Raw genomic sequence first — 21,218 nt, 5'->3', positions numbered from 1 at the left:
TACAGAAACAACCACTTGATACTCCGGTCAAAACCATCACACTTCCATATATAGCAGGCGTTACTAAAAAGATTTCCAAAATTCTAAACAAACACAAGATCCAGGTCCGGTTCAATACAGTACACAAAATTTGTGATCTGATCCCATCCGTGAAGGATGTCATTCCTGATTTACAGTACCCCGGGGTTTACAAATTGAGTTGTACCTGCGGTGATTGCTATATCGGTGAGACAAAGCGACATGTCTCTGACCGAATTCGCGAGCACAAATCAGATTTGAAACACGGCAAAACGAATTCTTCTGCCGTGGCTGATCACTGTTACAACGCTGTGGGGGATCACGATATAATTTTCTCCGATACCAAGGTTCTTTGCAAACCCACGGGCTTTTATCAGAGATTTGTTCATGAAGCAATTCAGATCTACAAACACAGACATAATTTCAACCGAGAGGATGGTTTCAAATTGAGCAACCATTGGAAAGATGTTCTAAATCGAACTAAACATTACACTAATTTCAATTGTACAGTATATTTTTCAAGTAGTGGTACCCCAAACTTTCGCAGCTCTTATAAATTCCCTTTTCACACCATCAATAGGTAAACTCCCCCTCCCCCCTTCCCCCCCGCGCCAAACGGCAAGTCCACCGGCACGTACACCACCTCTTTCCTAAAATCCGCCAATCAAATGCTAATTTTTATGCTAATTTTTTTTGTCAGAACACCTTGTTTGCTCGCACACAGTTTAAAGGTCCGCTGTCTGAGCGTGGTTGTGTTTCGCTAAATTCTCCTGTTTGATGAGTACTAGGTGCCTCGGTGAATGTATATGCTCTAACTTTAACATAGCTATTTCTGTGACCAGTTACAAGCTAATCACTCAGATATTTCAATGCTAACTTCTATGCTAATTCCTTTGTCAAGGGGTACCTCTGCGGATGTGTATACTTTAACTTAGCTATTTCAATTAGCCATTTGAATGCTAAATTATATGCTAATTCCTTTGTCAAGGCGCTTGGTGTTTTTCTTGTCACACAGCTTAAAGGTCGTGATCTAAGCGTGGCTTCTTCCACTCCAGCGCTGTCCTCCAGACAGTCTTGTCCCTTCACCTGATGAAGGCCGCTTGTGTTGTGGCCGAAATGTCGTGATATTTTGTTATTTTATTTTCACCTACGTGACTTTACCCAATAGAACCAAAGAGTATGGATCCTAGCAGTCACGAAAGCTTTAAATCTAGAATAGCTAGTGTATTATATGCGCGAGTACTAAAGCTGGAACGATTCGATTACCAAGTCGATTATAACCGATTCCTTGTGTATGGTCAATTACTCAGACCCCTTTAAAAATGACAGCCATCCCCACATCTTACTTCCTGTGACGCGGCTGATGTGATCAAGTCCCTCCCATCAGGTGGGACAACCACAGCAAGAAAAAACTGCTGAAGTAGGCGAGAGATCTGCCGTGGCACGAGGTTATAGAGGCCTCGGCAGTAGGGGGGAGAGAGAAGGGGGGGGGGGAAGGAGGCGGGGCAGAAAGTGGACCCCGCAGCAGCACCCGGGTCACTGGAGTAAAGTGGGCCACCACTCATTGATCCGTACATTTAACTCGATGAGTCGATTCGATTCCGTGCCCCGTTGGGTCCTCCCCACTTTTGTGCTTTTGGGTGTGCTGGGTTTCAACATAATTCCCGATCCATTGTGAATCTTCCCTCCCCCCATTTCAGCACTCCGATCTACATCCGACAGGAGATGATAAACCACAGGGAGGGGGAGTAAAACCTAATCGCCAGGTAATTGGAAAAGTCGCCCATTGTCTCGCGGATTTGCATGATTGTACGATGGATGGGGCAGAGGAACGTGCTACAGGGACACGCCCTGAGGAATGCAGGCATCGGCCTTTGGATGAAAAACTATTTTTCAGTAATTCAGTGGGCAGTGCTCTCACTGGCAGCTCATTCTCAATTAATGTGGGTGATTCACCACGTGTTTGTGCCACATTTTGTATCTGAGTTGAGTCCATTTTTGTTTCCTTTCCTGTTTCTCTACTCCCTCCTGGTATAGCCGGGTGGGGGTATCGAAGGGGGAATGAGCAGATTGTGTTTAACCTTGAGTTTGTCGTGGCATGGGGTGCTGGTATGATTCCGCTCTTGGCTTCCACACCCAGACATTCCAATAATTACCTGTCTTTGTGTGCTGTGGTTGCTTCGGATTGGTGTGCCACTCTCTCGCTGGATTGTTACCTTGCCATCTCTGCGTGTAATTATGTTGGTAGTTCGTGGGTGCTTGCTCCTCTCTGTATTGTGGGGCTTGGTGTGAGGTGCTGTAGCTGCTCACGTGATTTTTACTTCCCCCTAGATGGCGGGGTGCATTATCTCTCTCCCTGTGTTTTGTCCGAATGATATATATATAGCCATGCCGTGTGAACCCTATTCTGTATGTGGTGTAAGGAGGCCGTCTCTGGGTCCAAAACCATTCCCACAATTTCTGTAATCTCTAGACTCAAATATTAAAAAAAACAATCTTGAACTTTTTGTCACCTTCGTGGTATTGATCAACATCACCTGCGTAATACACTCCTCATTTACGCACTGGGTCATAAATTTGACAGCATTAAACCACTCAGTGTTGAATATTCTCCAAACTTCGTAATCACTGTTAGGCTGAGTTTTTTTAATAATTCCTAACCTTGTATGGCAGCGACTTTACCCATGGTATAGAATGTTCATGTAACCTTCTTTTCAGCACTTGTTTTCTCGTCCAACTTCCTCAGACCTCTGATCATTGCCTCCACTTCTACTGTTGTGATATGATTGTGTATGTCTCTGTTCCAATTGTGTGGATCAAAATAGGGGATTCTGACGAGAGCTTTCTCCGTCAATTTAAGAGTCTTACTACTGAATGAGTATTCGAAAAGTTGGTCGTTGTGAGAGGAGTCAGTGTCAGATGAGCTATCACTCAAACTTTGCCGCTGCTTAACATAACTTCTGTAATGTATTTTGCGTCTGTGTTGTGGGTATGAACGTAGAGCGAGACTTCTCTTGGAGGCAATGCGTTTATTACAATAAACGATAACAACACCAATAGCCGTAACACGACTGGTGTCTGTTAAAAACACTGCTGCAGTCAATCACAGTTGGTTTTGAGTGATTACATTGGGGTGGGGGGGGGATGGCAAGTGATGGGTGATGGGAGGAGACCAGGGACGCAACGTGACCGTCCATGTACGAGGATAAGAGTTGCCATCTGTGACGTACACAACCTGGGGACACATCATGGGAAGAAGGATCTCTCAAAACCCGAAGAGGGGAGAACTACATGGAAACGCATTGTCTTGAGCAATGAATTAGCACAAGGGGACGAACAGGGGTTGGAGTCATGTTCTTCGTATGGTCGACGTTTATGTAGAGCAACAACTATATTGGATTGAGGTGGTTGAGCCAGATCATTGTGTAAGAAGTAGAGTTGGTGCATCGCTGTGATGATGCCTCCGAATTTGTGAATTGGACATTGAGTTTTCATATATTCCATAGTCTATTCAGGCTTGGAGTTAGGGATAGGGCTACAGATTTGCTGCAGAAATATTTTTCAGAGCGTCAGTGTTTGGCACTACATGTAGGGCAGTTCCACATATTAGGCAAACATCACAATTTCAGCATCATCTTAATTTTATATATTTATATGGGATATAATATAGAAGGTAATTATTGCTTTAGAAATGACATTATTCACACAGATGATTTCTATCTGAATCTCTTGGTTGAAATACTTTGCCCAAGGTAAGATAACTGTGCGATTATGGTAATGAGTATCCACGTCTGTCTGAGACCGTGGAACTGCCCTCCAGCACTGCCGCTCACATCAGGGGACGTAGGAACGACTATGGTTGCTGGCTTCACCGTGGCCAACTAGTTTATTGATGGGCATCTCCTCCTTGCCATCCTCCTAAATTTCCACCACCATCACCACCTCCACAACCTTGTGCTTGTCGCCCCCAACTCAAGCTCAGTGCAAACCCCTTGGAGGGCTGGCATAACCCAAGGGACACAGAACTCTGCCTCACATTTGGTTTCTAGAAGCTCCGCAACAGCCACACTGTGGATGTAGACAGCCCTTAGCGTTATAAATGTGAGCCACTCGCGTGTCCCAAACACTCAAAAGAATTGAGACGAGGCGATAGTATTAGATACAAATATTTATTATTAAAACGCGACGCCTTGTAAGGAAGGGGAGGTGCTGGTGGGGGTGGGTGGTGCTGGAAGTGTGGGGGGCTGTGAGATGCTCAGAGGGTGTTCGAGGCCTGGGGGGGCAGGTCTTGGGAGGCTTCTTGAATGCCGGGCTCCAGTGAGCAGCCAGAGATGTCCTCTTCCTCCTCAACCGTGACAAGCTGTGGACATACTGACCCATTAGACACTACACACAACTCAGTACTTCTACCAGCTCAACTGGGATTACACACAACAATCAGCACCCCCTACTGGCAGACAAATGCCAATTGCACACCAGGTGCTGAGTCACCTTGTGCCCACAGGGACATCTGTCATTGGGGGTGCCCTTTCACACGTGTTGAGATGAGATGTAAAGCGCTCTGAGATGCCCCGGTGTACAGAAAGGTGCTAAATCATTCTCATCATTATCACTGTATCCAGCAATAATGAAATTGTATATAGATAGATAATCTGTATTTGTAAACGGGGACCATGACGGCTTAACGTGATGGTTAGACCAGCTCATCATTATCATAATACACTGAATCGTGTGTGCATGAATCTATTATTTACGTTAAACGCAAATTATATACGTGTGTGTGTGTGCGATGCGCGAGTGCTGTACACTCACCTCCACCTCGCTCTGCAGACGCTGCTGCTCCGAGTGTCCACTCTGCTCGTTGTCGCGGTAGGGCGCCAGCTCAGCGTGCAGCTCCGCCACTACACGCTGATACCACTGAATCTCTGCCTGCAGAGATTCCAGTTGCCAGTTCCTGTCAATGAGCTGCGTGGGCCACGGGCAAATGGCGGCAGAGGGACACAGGAAAGCATTTTAACGACTGCGTGAGGTTATTGCAGAACATACAGGTATAATAACACACACACAACCAGGATCTTCATTTATAATTGAGTAATGTAATGAGCTACGAAGCTCTTTTACACAGATGTCCATACACCACCTTTGACCAAATAAACCGAAATGCATCCAATCATCTCAGATCTTGGAAGAAAAGCATGGTTGAACCTCAAGTGCTTGGATGGGCAACCACCATCAATACAAACCAAGATAACACCTATAAAAGCATGATGAAGACCGCTTGTGTTGCAATCGAAACGTCGTGGGTTTTTTTTATATTATAAAAAAAAGTACGTGACTTTACCGAAAGAATCAAGAATATGAATTCCTGCAGTCACGAAAGTTTTATGTTAAACATTTTTTAGGAATTAATTAACCCAAAATCTGGATTAAAATAATAGATTAAGATCGCTTCCCAACCAAAAAGAGGGAGGGGATGGAGATGCATGTAGCAAAGGGGAGCAGATGGTCTAGTAGTCGTAGGTACTTCTACTAGAGGTGGGATGGTGGATCGTAACGTGGTACAGTCCCTAAACAGAGAATGCTCAGTAACCTAGTGCGCATCCATTCTGTACAACCATCAGTGTGAAAAATAAGTGTATACATACAGTCCTCGACTTAGGAACACCATACTTACGGAGACCCGACTTACGGATACCCGACTTCCGAATCTGTTTCTATGAAATGTATTAATTTTTGGTTACCATTGACTTTAAAACGCGAACTTGCACTTCCAAACTGAACCACAGAACTATTTTGTTCAGTGCTGCGATCCTCCACGAGATGTCATGAGTCAGCCTCGTGCACGCGCACATGTGCGTATATGTGAAAGTGATTGTGTGGGGAGCGGTAGTGTTGCAGTTCACGCGCTGCGCTACAAACCCACCGACCCAAGTTCAATTCCAACTCACGGCCAACACCAGTGACGATTATCTGAACCATTCCTGGGCCTCCCGTTGGTCAACTCGGCCTCAAATGAGCACCTAGCGCGCTGTATAAACATCACCACTCGGGACACAAATGCAGCTGGGTGTGGTGCTGGCACACAACCCCTCGCATGCCGTGCTGGCTTTCATAGGCTATCGCTAACAGCACGTGCCCCAACAGCCTATTAAAGCTACACGGTGGATCTTTGTGCGGATCAGAAGTGTAGCGGTGAGCACGCTTGTGATTTGAAAGCGGTGAGTGAAAATAAAAAATATTTTTACTACATTTTACGTATTACTTACGATACACTATAATTTTAGTGTTAATGCAAATGTACATGATTTCTTATTTACGAGTTTAACAATGCTTGACTCTTTTGTTGAACCTTAACACATTTTATAACACTGACAATATGGGAATTTAAATATCGCACATTATTGTATTCCGACTTACGAACCGTTCCGACTTATGAATGGGCCTCAGGAACTAAATGCATTCGTAAGTCGAGGACTGCCATATTATTGATATATTTGTCTATTATACTATGTGTATTATTAGTTGTTTATCATGTAAAATTAGTTTACACTTGAAAAATATTCACCATAAATCCGGTATGTGGGGAAAAAATATTGATAGAGTATGTGTAGTGGCATAGCACTGGCTGCTGGTAAAAAAGGGTAACTGCGGTGTATGGTAGTACCCACGTCAGCAGGCCACGATAGACACGAGAGGGGGACATCTAGGGGAAAGGTCACAGAGGGGGGCCATCGGGAACCCGCTAGTAGGTTCCAGAGAGGGGGCGTGGCCGTGGCGGAGCGAGGCCACGCTGAGAGTATAAGAAGGGCCCCTGTGAGGGACCTTGTGGCTGTTGCTCGAAGTGGGATCCTCGTCGTGCTGTTCGTATATTTAAGATAGTCGTCGTCACCATCTCGTCATCGTCGTTGTCGTCTCGTCGCTGTCGTCTTGTCGCCATCGTCGCTGCCGTCTTCACTCGATATTACGCTGCTAGATAGGTGTTCGCTGTCTCCGTTCAGTGCTGTCACTGTTAGATGGTTAGTGTTTTGTATAGGCAAGCAACGGTAATAGTGTGTACCCACGTAGGGTGTCTGTATTATCCCAATGGTGCTCGTTAAATAAAAGAAGCGCCTAAAAGTCTTACTGTCTCTGAGTTAGTCACTACACATGTACACATGAAAGTGACTACTGTAGTCAGAGATGCAAACGCTTGGGCGTCATCTGGTGCCTTACTGTCGCCATCCAGCGTAAACTATTTGGGTCTTTATAGTAAAGTTCGTAAATCTCAAGTACGCTATGGCAAGGTACCACAGTACATAACATGTGATTGGCTATCAATGACTTGAGTACGTTAATAGTGAAAGTACGTACAACGGGAGGGCGTAAATAATGGTATTACTGTATATATGTGCGTTTGTGCCATGCCGGACTTCATAGGTGCTCGCTAACAGCACTTGCTCACCTTCGCCTCACTCTGCTGGTGCAGCACTTGCAGATCCTGGAGCTGACAGTGAATGCTCTGCAGGTTTTCTTGGCATGGCGCCAGCTCAGCGTGCAGCTCTGCCACCACACGCTGGTAACCCAAAATCCCCACCTGCAGGGATCCCAGATGCTCATTCTTTTCGATGAGCTGCATGGGCCACGGACAAACGGCAGCAGAAGGACATGGCTAAGCATTTTAACGACTGCGTGCAGTTGTTAAAGAACATACAAATGCAACAAACACATACAGAACCAGTATCTTTATTTTAAATGAAGGAATCTGATAAGCTATGAAACTCTTTTTCACAGATGTCCATACACCACACCACCTATGACCAAATGACCCGGAATGCACCCAATATTATAAGATCTTGGAAGAAAAGCAGGGTTGAACTTTGATGGTACTTGGATGGGTGACCACCATCCATACAACCCAAGATAACACCTATAAAAGCCCAGATATATGGATTAATTAACCCAAAAGCTACTATAAAATGTCCGATTATAATTGCTTCCCAACCAAAAATAGGAAGGGGATGGAGATGCACGTAGCAGAGGGGAGCAGATGTTCTAGTAGTAGTAGGTACTTTTACTAGAGGTGGGATGGTGGATTGTAATGTGGTACAGTCCCTAAACAGAGGATGCTCAGTAACCCAGTGCGCATATACACATCTGTGTGAAAAATACGTGTATATATAGGCAGTCCTCAACTTACAAACACCTGCACTTACGAACCTGCTTCCATCAAATATATATTTTATAACATTGGCTTTAAACGCGAACTCGCACTTGAAAATTGAACCGCGTCACTATTTTGTTCAGTGGAGCAATCCTCCGCGACATGTAATAATTCAGGATGGCGCTTGGAGCAAGTGTTTGCCTATAAGTGTGTGTGTGTGCACGCGCACGTGTCTATGTGTATGAAAGTGAATGTGTGGGGAGCGGTAGTGTAGCGATTAGCCTTCGAAAGCGGCGACCCGAGTTCGATTCCCGTTCATGGCCAACACCAGTGACGATTATGTGAACCGGTCCTGGGCGTCCCCTAGATCGACCCAGCCTCAAATGAGTACCTGGTGCGATGTGTAAACACCACCACTGGAGAGACAAAGGCAGCGAGGCATGGTGCTGGCCAATCACCCCCTTGTGTGCCATGCCGGCCTTCATAGGTGCTGCTCACTAACAGTACTTTCCCCAACAGTCTATTAAGGCTATACGGGGAGTCTTTGTCTGCGACGTGCGAATGCAGTGTACTCACCTCCGCCTCGCTCTGCTGGCGCAGCATGTCCAAATGCTGCAGCTGTGAGCGTCCGATCTGTGCGTTTTCGCGGTACTGCTCCAGCTCTGTGTGCAGCTCGGCCAGCATACGCTGATACCAAAGAATCCCCGCATGCAGGGATCCCAGCTCCTGGCTCCTCTCGAACAGCTGCTTGGGCCACAGGCAGAGGGACAGAGAAAAGCATTTTAACGACTGTGTGCGGTTATTGTAGAACATACAGATGCAACAACAGACATTTAGAACCAGAATCTTTATTCATATTGGAGGAGTCTGATGAGCTGTGAAAATATTTTTCACAGATGTCCATACCCCATGTTTGACCAAATCACCCAGGATGCACCCAATCTTGTCAGACCATCATGCACACAACCCATGATTACGCCTATAAAAGCCCACATATATGGATTAAGTAACCCAAAATCTGCAGTAAAAGGTCAGATTAAAATCGCTTCCCAAACCAGGACAGGGAGGGCATGGACATGCACATAGCAGAGGGGAGCAGATGGTCAGACCCTACACAGCCTGACGACTCAAGTGCTGTGTCACGGTCAGACCTGGGCCGTTCCGGGGCCAGGAGAGCCTGGGTTCTCAGCGGCCGTGGGAACGAGGCTGGGAGCATTACCTGACGCAGAGTGTCCTCATTCTCAGCTTGGGACGTGGTCAGCTGATCCTGCAGCGCCGACAGTCCCTGTTGGGGGGTGGAGAGCTCCGGCTGGGCACTGGCGCGCTCCGCCTCACTCGCTGCGAGCTCCTCCTTGCTCGCCTTGAGCTCCTCCCTCAGCCGAGTGATTGTGTCCTCGTCCTCCTGAGCCTTATTACAGGCAACGTTCGTTTTACCATCGTAATCATCACCATTATCATCATGAACAGCCATGATCCGTCCACCGCTGAATGTGTTTTTGTGATACTGCTGGATGAAAGTTTCCCTGAGCCATACCGGTCATGGGAATTAATTGATCATACTTCATCACACTGGTCAGCATGAAGTGGTACACCCAAGACTGGGTCAGATTTCACTGGCCACCAATGCTAGCCATGGTTGGTAATCAAACTCGGACAGCTTGGTTCAGAGTGCAGAAGGCTCATCACAGTAAATTAATACGTTGTATATCATCATAAATATTTCGTCGCACAAGGGTCTCCTCCTCTTGTGAACGCTGCCACAAATGTCTTAAAACTCAAACTTGAATTATCTTTATTTTACCAGCTAAGGCCTACTGAACTATATAGCTCTTTTTCAGAAGCGACCTGCCCACAAATGAAAGTTCAACGAAGTGGCGTATCATGTGGAAATGTATTGCAGCTATAGAATCTAAACGCACGTTTCTAAATGTGGAGGAAGAACCGGAGGACCCGGAAAAAATCCACGTGACCACAGGGAGAACATGCAAACTCCAAATATACAGGTGTCGGGGTTGGGATCAAACCCACAACCTCCTGCATACAGGCGAGGTAGTTAACATCTCGCCACCGTGGCGCCCCTCTTCAGTGCCAATCGCGGCTTCACCACGCGTGCCCTTGCGAGCCGATACCTTCTTGGAGTTGCGCTCGAACTGCTTAAAAGCATCGGCGAGGGTGAGCCGGACCTCCTCCAGCCCTGTCGCCAGCTCGCAGGCCTCTTTCCGATGCACGTCCTGCTGCTGCGCCTTCTCCATCCCAAGTGCCTGGACGTGCCCCTCCGACTCCTTCAGCTACAGGCACGCACACGTTCCACAATGTTGGATTCATGTCTGGGGAAGTATACTGAATATGGTGTGCAGAATGTGGAAATATTTTCTGGGTTGGAAAAGACCCAGCTGTAATTAAGCCCGGCTTGCAAACAGATAAATAATTACCACTTAAGTCATTTAAACTCTGTGGTGTGCATATAGCTGTGTGTCTGCAAGCCTATATTGTTTCTCTAACAAATGCAAGCCAATCACATTTTAGAAAAAGTCCTGTAAACTGCAGCTGACTTTATAATTAAATTGTATTTATTCTAACTGAAAGTATTAAAATGTGAGAAAATACATTCGCAACTCTGAATCATGACAAATTATGAGAGGGAGTGAATTAGTTAAAGGCCTAGTCAGGGATTGCCTTGTCTAGTGTAATTACCTCATCCAACATTCACCTATCTGCAGACAAAATTAAGAGCCATGAGGGGAGGACCGATCCTGCGGTCACAATTATACCTTTTGCCATATAGAAATGCATGATCATACTACATTCGAAAAAAAAAACATTCTGGCTGTCTGCCTTCCTGGCTGCATCCATATTACTTATATAACCACTTCAGGTTTCAGCCACCTGTGATTAAGCCAGGTTCACATGTGCAGTGAGTTAATGATCTCAGCCTGATCATCAATGACTTCACAGAAAAGCCCATGAAAACAATGTCGGCTTTACACTAAATCGAGCTAAGTTCCAGCTCTGAAAACCAAAGATCAGACTGTTTTGTGATGAACATTACTCATTACTCTCCATAGCAGGGCAGATATCAAAGTATTTCCTCCTATTGTGTGGGTACCAGAGGGCACTTAAATATTTCTCAGAAGTAGTTATGTGATTTATGCTTCTGCAAACCATTCTCTAACATGAAACTTGAACTATCTTCTTTGGTTCTTTCGGTAAAGTCACGTAGAATGAGAATAAAATAATAAATTGATAAAATAAAATAACTCAATAATATTCTCACGACGTTTCGGCCACAACACAAGCGGCCTTCATCAGGTTGTTGTGGCCGAAACGTCGTGAGAATATTATTGTGTTATTTTATTTTATCAATTTATTATTTTATTCTCATTCTACGTGACTTTACCGAAAGAACCAAAGAAGATGAATCATTGCAGTCACGAAAGCTTTAAATCGAAATGAAACTTGAATTTGGAGCTTTCGTGACTGCAGGAATTATTCTTTGGTTTTTTATTATTAATTTTATTATTTCTTATTTCTACGTGACTTTACCTAAAAAAACATTCTCTAACATGCGATGGTGCACTGCTCAGGCGATGAGGACAGGCCTCATGCACACACATGGAGGTGGGGGGGCTGCCGCATAAGGCTCTGGTTACCTGGTGCTGCAGCCCGGCGATCTGGCCGTGCATGCACTCCATCTCAGCATCCGTGTGCTGAAGTGTGTGCTGCAGCTGCACCACCTCCTGTGCCCTCGCGGCCTCCTCTGCCCTGGAGACTCCCAGCTCGGCCTTGAGAAAGTCCGTCTGTTGCTCCAGAGAATTGCCTGTCGGAAGGGACACAAAACCATGGCGATGAAGACAGTACAGCCACCAGTGGCAGCAGACAGAGAAGGAGCAGCAGCTCAGGAGGAAGAGTACCAGCAGCGGGAGTAGTAGCAGACAGAATAGGTCTGAGGTCCCTCAGACCTATTCACCAGCTTGCATGCAAACACAGGGTCCAGAATAATAATATATGCACAGGAAGGGCCTAGTGAGAGAGCAGTTAGTAAACCCAGTGCAGTCCTGTGTTAGACAGCGGAAGTGGTCCACGTGGGAAATGAAGTAAAAACGAGGAATTACTCGTTTTAACTCGTAAAAAGAAGTTATTGGTGCACAGTGCTCGACAAAAATTAGTGTTCAATGAGTCCGTGGATTCAGAAAGATTTTGGAGCACAGGCCCCTACCCACCGGTCTCCTCGCAGCAAGCGTTAGCCTCCTGCAGTCGTTGCTGCAGCTCCAGTACTTCATGCCGCAGGTTGTCCACCTCGGTCTGCTGCACCTCTTGGTTGGTAAAGAGGTCGCGCATGTTCGCTCTCAGCTCCGCGGCCTCGGTGCCCAGCCGCTCGGTTTCAGTCCCGCGCTCTCGCGCCTCTTCCCGCGCCGCCACCAGGTCTGCCTCTGAGCGCCGCAGCAGCTCGTCACGCTCCTTCAGCGCCTGCGGGCGGAGACGGGCAGCATCTAAATTACACGTAATTACAACATGTAATTTGAATATATTAATAAATTGTTTAGCATTCATCCAAAATATTGAGAAAATAAGTGGGCTTGGGCAGGACACATTGCTGTTGCAAGAAGGGGGGTGGCTGTTGCGAGAGTGGAGGCCTCACCTTCTGGAGGACCGTGATGTGCACAACGTGAGCGTCGTACTCTGAATTGTCGTGCATATGTGATGCACGATATTCGGCCAGCTCTATGTATGCCAGATGCAGAGTCGCATCGTGCTCACGCCTCAGCTGCTCCTCGCGCTCGCCCCACCGCACTGCCTCCAACTCCACCTGCAGGCTGTTGATGGCCTGCGAGTGTGCCATTAGCTGCTCACGGGCAGAAGGGCACAGTGTCACAGGCACGTGCATGCATAGGTGGGCAGCCCTTCATCACAGACACATGCAGCGTGCAGATGAGGACAGGTACAGACATACAGACACACGGAGCATGTAATTGTACAGAGAGATAAGAGACTATAGACATGGGCAGGAGGCACAAGAAAATAAATTACAGATGCAGAGACATACACACAAAGACACAAGCAAGTCATACAAATTTGGACACATTATGGAAAGACAGTGCATGTGGAGAGAGATGTACATAGCCCAAGGCAGAACATGCAGAGGGAGACAAGATAAGAATGCGGAGACACGGGCATTGAGTACAGAGACGCACATACAGGCGCCTCGCATGCAGACGGACGCACACGTGCAGTGGATGCTTTTCAAGATGAAAATAAGAAATTGAGATTCTATTGTAAACAAATCAAGAACTACAAAAATATGCAAGGTAAACACCTGTGGTCTTATTGAACATACCACAATCACGTTTAAAATATTTAGAATGATAATAGAAAGTCAAAAAATAGAACCATGATACTTGTATACATCAATCAACGATTGGTAAGCGTGCATACAACATGGCAACGTTCTTCATCATAAGATAATGAAGAAACTCGTTGCACCCAAATGTTCATCTTCAAATTGAGTCAATATTCAAAACAAATAACTCACAACGCCTCCTCACACCATGTCGGTCATGGGAATGTGTTTGACTATACTTCCCCATGCTGGTCAGCACCGTACAGATGTATTAATCAATAAAACATAATACATGCACATTATGTGGGGAGATGCTATGATACAAAAATTTAGTTTGATCTGCTTTTATCTTTCATTTTCAACATTATTGGGAATAAAACCATGGACCACTCGCTACAGTGAATTTAGCAAAATTTATTACGGAACCAAAATATAATTCGATGGGTTTTTTGTGCACTCATTAGCAACTAGGCTGAGACCACTATGCTTGAGAATCCGGTTTAATCACTGTGGTTGGGCAGCTGTAATCCACATTCAATCCTGGCATCTCAGCCATGCTGGCACAGCATGTCTGACCCCTGGGGCACCTAGCTACCTCCCAGAATGCACTCATTTAATGTGCCATTTCCTTGACGTTCAGATCCTAACTCTGAATAAAAACTCAACGCATGAATCAATAATGATGCACTTAATAGGGCAGAGCTTCTAAAAGGTGATGTTTCAGGCAATGGGCCTTCATCACATCAGAGAAGTCAAAGCAATATCCATTGCAGCGTTATTGACGAATATGTTGAGGTTTTGTTATCTCTGCTTGTGTGCCACGCAGCTTCACAACGTGAACACATTATTTGGGTCTTTCGGTAAGGCCATGTAGATACAAAAATAATAATAACAATATCACGACGTTTCGATCGCAACACAAGCAATCGTCATCAAGTGAAGGATATGGCAGGAGAGCTGCCGAGGCAGGAAAAAATATATGGCGGGAGCGCTGCTAAGGTAGGGAGTTAAAAAGGTTTGAGATGGGTGTAGCTCAAGGGTCAGTGGGCAGGGCTTGATGAAATTTGCATGTAAATGTAAGATCGGCGAAATCTTGACAAACGAAGTTTCACTTTAGCCGTGCTCCGTGTAACAAGGGGACAGGGGGGTTGGTGGTGGCCACAGTACCTCCTCAGCATGGTTTTTCTTGAGTTGGTGCAGCATCTCGTGGAGACTCTTCTCTGTCTGGCTCAGTGCGCCACGCAGGGTGGCGAACTGCGCTCTTGCCCTGCTCAGATTGTCCCGCAGGGTCGACACCTCCCGGGACAGGTGGTGCATTTCCTTTTCCGGCATTTCCAACTGCGACGGGAGCAAGGGCACATGGCACGGGCACGTTAGCTCCTCCCAGCGTAAATCCTGCCTTCAATCGCATCGTGACATGCCATTCGCCATCGGATGGTGGAGACAACACCATGGCACATGGCAAGTGAGGTGCCTAATACACAGGTAGACACACATAGGACAGATGGGCTGACACCCACACACCCAAGCAAAGGCAACACCACGATTCCCCGCACAGCCTAAACAGAGTGGTAGAATGCGCAGCAGCGCTGGCCCAGGAAATGCACCCACACCATCTTCATTTACATTCGCTCAGCCAATGAGAGTGACAAACGCTCCAAGACAACCAGCATTCATGGCCATGAGTACTTAAAAAAAATCAATAATTTCGTCAATGTTAATACAATATTTGAACCTTATGGGGTCCCATAAGCCCCCGGCTCTCGCATAAACTGCGTTGCGACGTCATTTTGTCTGTTGAAGGCGAATGAAACGGCAATCTATTCCTCTCGACGAGCTCTACACGATGCGCTAATCAAAGTTTCAAAGTTTGGTTTCTTCTGCGCATTCGTCCTCGCTGCGCTTGGACGGCATGACAACAGAATGATCCTCGCCAGGTAGGTCGCGTCGTTTATGTGCGCGGTGTGACGGAGTCACCAAAAATTTATTCATTACGATTTTGACTTACGTTTATTCGGGACCTCGGGGTCCCGCCATAAGGTTAATTTGTTGTTCAGTTTTATCACAGTACGCTCTGAGCCACACAGCGATCGCCAATTTTTAAAAGACAAACTCGTCCGTCGATGTGTTTGCTCCTCCTTGGTCTCTCTGCCTTAGCCCCAAAATGTCTGGGAATGTCAACATGCCAGTGATAAGGCCGGTCGAGGTGAGTGAGCATATGGCGGTTACACTGGTGAGTACAGTACATAATACTTCCTGATGCTATTAAAAAAAAAATTCGTTTTGATGGAATGTTTACCATCTGTTTTATTACTCTTATAAAATAGCGCTGATACTCCAATGAAGCCCTCATTTATTGTTCATAAGAGATAACGCTGTCGAGAAGTCATCCCCATATATAATGGTATAACCCTTTTCGCGCTGATTTCCTGAATGCTCACTTCTCCACATAGGCATCTTGAGCGCTAAGCGAGACTGCCTGTATTCATTTCAGCCTAAGTCGACATAGGGGAGTCCCAACACTGGCTCAGATATCCCTCGCCACTGGTGTTAGCAGGTATTTGTGGTTCATGCGGACTTGCTGCCTTGTAAAAGGTGTCAATCTGGTGTTGGGGCAAAGCTTTTTTTTATCATTCCATACACGTTTGCATTTTAGCTGGTAAGTGGCAGAGTGGTGGCCTCCACTCCAGCCTAGATTTGTGTCTGTCCCCTACCTCTCTTACCGAGTACAACTCCTCTGACATCAAAACACAAGGGGCCGTCCATAAATGACGTCACGCGATTTTGGACCCCTCCCCCTTTGTCACACGGTGTCACAAAAAGTCAGACCCCCCAAAAAAAACATGCTTCAAATCGCTTTAGTTAACAGTTCCATTTATTTGGTATAGCCCTGTGAGCCATTCAGCTCTTGATTCGGGTGCACCCGCAACAAACAAAAACATGAACAAGAAAACATCTTAAACTATTGTCATTGTAGTGCGTATTAATGTGGTGCTGCACTCTGATGTTGTAGAACATTTATTAAAAAGTCTATTTAATTAAGCGGAACGTGTTGTCTATTTTTATTTAAAATTGCGCATTTTGATGTGACATCACATTTCTCAAACCCCCCCCCCGTCACACATCGTCACAAATGTCTGCCCCCCCCCCCAAGTGCGTGACGTCATTTATGGACGGCCCCCAAGAGGTGGCACTACGCACCTACACTGTTGACACATTCATTGTCTCATGTGTTGCTTTCTCAACTGTGGTCTGTTGAAGAATATCATGTATATTCTTGCCGACGCAGATAAAGAAACACAGGTGCTCAGATCGCTGGCTTTGCCCGAATTACAGGCCACCACGCAGCGATAAGGAGCCCGCAGCGCTGGCGTAATCAAATGCAGCGATGACGTCATCATAGGCAGCGATTACGCCATCAAACACAGCGATGACGACATCGATTAGTAATGACGTCATCAATTACAGTGACGACGTCAATTTCAGTGAAGAAAGCATCGAATACAGTGATGACGTCATCAATGGCAGTGATTACGTCACTGGCTTTACCCAAAAAGGGCGGAGCCAATGGCTCGGGCCTTATTGCGTCACCAAACGTCACGTGACCCCCAGGCACAGCTGCTGGGAAATGGCAGTTGACACGAGATGCTATCACCTTGGCAACGCAAACAAGGACCAACTGCCCAGAGAAAGCTTTTTCCGACTAAAATCCTTGATGAAACTCTCAATCTGTGATCTTAAACTATGAACCTCGTTACCCACGCATCAAGCGCTCAATTTAAAGTAAAATTTAAATATTTTAAAAAATAATATTTTTTCTCGATGTGATCACAGTACTATATTTGTTACTTCGTATAACTCCAACGCAAGAGGTGGCGCCACTCACCTCCACTGTTGACGAATTTGGAGTCTCCAGCGTCGCTTGCATCTGCTGCCGTCTCTTGAAGAACTTCATGGCTCCTGTTGGGGGCGCAAGAGACAAACGCAGCCGCTCAGCTCGCTCGCCCTGCCGGAGTGACGTAACGCCATTGGGGTCGGAGGTGAGAGCGCAGGAAGTCACGCAATTGGCCCCGCCTACCATGGGCGGAGCCAGATCACGTGCCCCCAGGCACCCTATGGGGGCAGAGGAAGCTGCCTCCGTATCAGCCAGGGCTCAAAGTTCTCGACGCGGCTTTTGCGTCTGCGATTTGAAACTCGGAACCTCTTCACCCACGTGTCGAGAGTTCAATGTTTGAATGCAATTTAATCGAGGCCACTGTCTTGGTATGGTCCTTTGACTGTTGGTGTTTTGCCATCTTGCCCAAGCTTGGATTTGATGTTGACAAATCTACAAGAAGGTATGAGCTTGCACAGTTTGATTTTACATGACATTTATTCGTGACTTGACTACATTTTCTCAATCCTTACTCGAGTATCTTTAATTGCATTTTGTTGTTGATGCAACTGGCTAACCCGACCCTTCTGGACGTGTGTGAAAGAGAACGTCAAAACTCATGTAAAATACAGATTCTGATTTATCTACACGCACACGCAGAAGGCAAACGCGGGTACCTGGCCTCTATGCAGCAGACACGAGTAATTTATTATCTTTCAGGATGTTATTTAGAACTTTATTGAATGTTATGTCACCAACCAAACATCGAGCATAGCAACAAATATCATGCAACTCTCCGGAGACGGACACCTCCCTTACCGACCTCACCTCATCCTCCTCACCCCTAACCCCTCACCTCGCCCTCCTCACCCCTCGCCCTCCTCACCCCTCGCCCTCCTCACCCCTCGTTCTCCTCACCCCTCGTTCTCCTCACCCCTCGTTCTCCTCACCCCTCGCCTCGTCCTCACCCCCGTTCTACTCACCTCGTCCTCACCGCTCGCCTCATCCTCACCCCTCGACTCATCCTCACCCCTCGACTCATCCTCACCCCTCACCTCGTCCACCTCACCCGTCGTCCTCAACCCTCACCTCGTTCTCACCCCTCGCCTCTCGTTCTACTCACCTCGTCGTTACCCCTCACCTCGTTCTCACCTCATCCTCACACGGCTACCTGCACTCTATGTAGTAGACGTGAATAATTGACTATAATTCAGATTGTTATTAACTTTATTACATGTTTTGTCACGAATCAAACATCACCTCCTCCTCACCCTTCACCTCGTCCTCACCCCGTCCTCGCATCTCGCCTCGTCCTCCTCACCCCGTTCTTCTTCACCCCTCGTTCTCACCCCTCACCTCGTCCTCCTCACCCCTCACCTCGTTCTTCTCATCCCTCAGCTCGTATTCCTCACCCCTCACCTCGCCCTCACTTGGTCCTCACCCCTCACCTCGTCCTCGCCTCGTCCTCACCCCTTGCCTCGTCATCTTTACCCCTTAGCTCATCCTCCTCACCCTCACCTCGTCCTTCTCTAACCCCTCGCTCTCCTCACCTCGTCCTCCTCACCCATCGCCTCGTCCTCCTCACCCATCGCCTCGTCCTCCTCAACCCTCGTTCTCACCCCTCGCCTCCTCCTCACCCCTCGCCTCGTCCTCCTCACCCCTCGTCCTCCTCACCCCTCACCTCGTCCTTCTCATCCCTCAGCTCGTATTCCTCACCCCTCACCTCGCCCTCACTTCGTCCTCCTCACCCCTCACCTCGTCCTCGCCTCGTCATCTTTACCCCTTAGCTCATCCTCCTCACCCTCACCTCATCCTTCTCTAACCCCTCGCTCTCCTCACCTCATTCTCACCCATCACCTCGTCCTCCTCACCCATCGCCTCGTCCTCCTCACCCATCGCCTCGTCCTCCTCAACCCTCGTTCTCACCCCTCGCCTCCTCCTCACCCCTCGCCTCGTCCTCCTCACCCGTCGTTCTCCTCACCCCTCGCCTCGTACTCACCCCTCGCCTCGGCCTCCTCAACCCTCGTTCTCACCCCTCGTCTCCTCACCCCTCGCCTCGGCCTCCTCACCCCTCGTTCTCCTCACCCCTCGTTCTCCTCACCCCTCGCCTCGTACTCACCCCTCACTTCGTCCTCCTCACCCCTCACCTCGTCCTCGCCTCGTCCTCACCCCTTGCCTCGTCATCTTTACCCCTCAGCTCATCCTCCTCACCCTCACCTCGTCCTCCTCACCCCTCACCTCGTCCTCCTCAGCTCGTTCTCTTCACCGCTCGTCCTCCTCACCTCGTCCTCCTCACCCCTCAGCTCGTCTTCCTCACCTCGTCCTCACCCCTCACGTCGTCCGCTTGACCTTTCACCTCGTCCACACCCCTCACCTCATCCTCACCCATCACCTCGTCTTCCTCACCCCTCACCTCATCCGCTTTACCCCTCAGCTCGTCCTCCTCACCCCGCGTCCTCCTCACCCCTCAGCTCGTCTTCCTCACCCCTCACCTCGTCCTCCTCACCCCTCGACTCGTCCTTCTCACCCCTCATCCTCCTCACCCCTCGTCCTCCTCACCCCTCGTCCTCCTCACCCCTCGCCTCATCTTTCTCACCCATCGTCCTCCTCACCCCTCGTCTGCCTCACGTTTTACCTCGTCCTCCTCACCCCTCGACTCATCCTCACCCCTCACCTCGTCCACCTCACCCGTCGTCCTCAACCCTCACCTCGTTCTCACCCCTCGCCTCTCGTTCTACTCACCTCGTCGTTACCCCTCACCTCGTTCTCACCTCATCCTCACACGGCTACCTGCACTCTATGTAGTAAACGTGAATAATTGACTATAATTCAGATTGTTATTAACTTTATTACATGTTTTGTCACGAATCAAACATCACCTCCTCCTCACCCATCGCCTCGTCCTCCTCACCCATCGCCACGTCCTCTTCAACCCTCGTTCTCACCCCTCGCCTCCTCACCCCTCGCCTCGTCCTCCTCACCCCTCGTTCTCCTCACCCCTCGCCTCGTACTCACCCCTCACTTCGTCCTCCTCACCCCTCACCTCGTCCTCGCCTCGTCCTCACCCCTTGCCTCGTCATCTTCACCCCTCAGCTCATCCTCCTCACCCTCACCTCGTCCTCCTCACCCCTCACCTCGTCCTCCTCAGCTCGTCCTCTTCATCCCTCGTCCTCCTCACCTCGTCCTCCTCACCCCTCAGCTCGTCTTCCTCACCTCGTCCTCACCCCTCACGTCGTCCGCTTGACCTTTCACCTCGTCCACACCCCTCACCTCATCCTCACCCATCACCTCGTCTTCCTCACCCCTCACCTCATCCGCTTTACCCCTCAGCTCGTCCTCCTCACCCCGCGTCCTCCTCACCCCTCAGCTCGTCTTCCTCACCCCTCACCTCGTCCTCCTCACCCCTCGACTCGTCCTTCTCACCCCTCGTCCTCCTCACCCCTCGTCCTCCTCACCCCTCGTCCTCCTCACCCCTCGCCTCATCTTTCTCACCCATCGTCCTCCTCACCCCTCGTCTGCCTCACCTTTTACCTCGTCCTCCTCACCCCTCGACTCGTCCTTCTCACCCCTCATCCTCCTCACCCCTCGTCCTCCTCACCCATCGTCCTCCTCACCCCTCTTCTGCCTCACGTTTTACCTCGTCCTCCTCACCCCTCGACTCGTCCTCGCCTCGTCCTCACCCCTTGCCTCGTCATCTTTACCCCTCAGCTCATCCTCCTCACCCCTCACCTCGTCTTCCTCACCTCGTCCTCACCCCTCACGTCGTCCGCTTGACCTTTCACCTCGTCCACACCCCTCACCTCATCCTCACCCATCACCTCGTCTTCCTCACCCCTCACCTCATCCGC

This window comes from Petromyzon marinus, chromosome 6 (genome assembly GCF_048934315.1).
Source record: "Petromyzon marinus isolate PM22_M1 ecotype Great Lakes invasive population chromosome 6, UKy_Petmar_22M1.pri1.0, whole genome shotgun sequence".
NCBI classification, from domain to species: domain Eukaryota; kingdom Metazoa; phylum Chordata; class Hyperoartia; order Petromyzontiformes; family Petromyzontidae; genus Petromyzon; species Petromyzon marinus.
Note: the sequence above shows the minus strand (reverse complement) of the source record.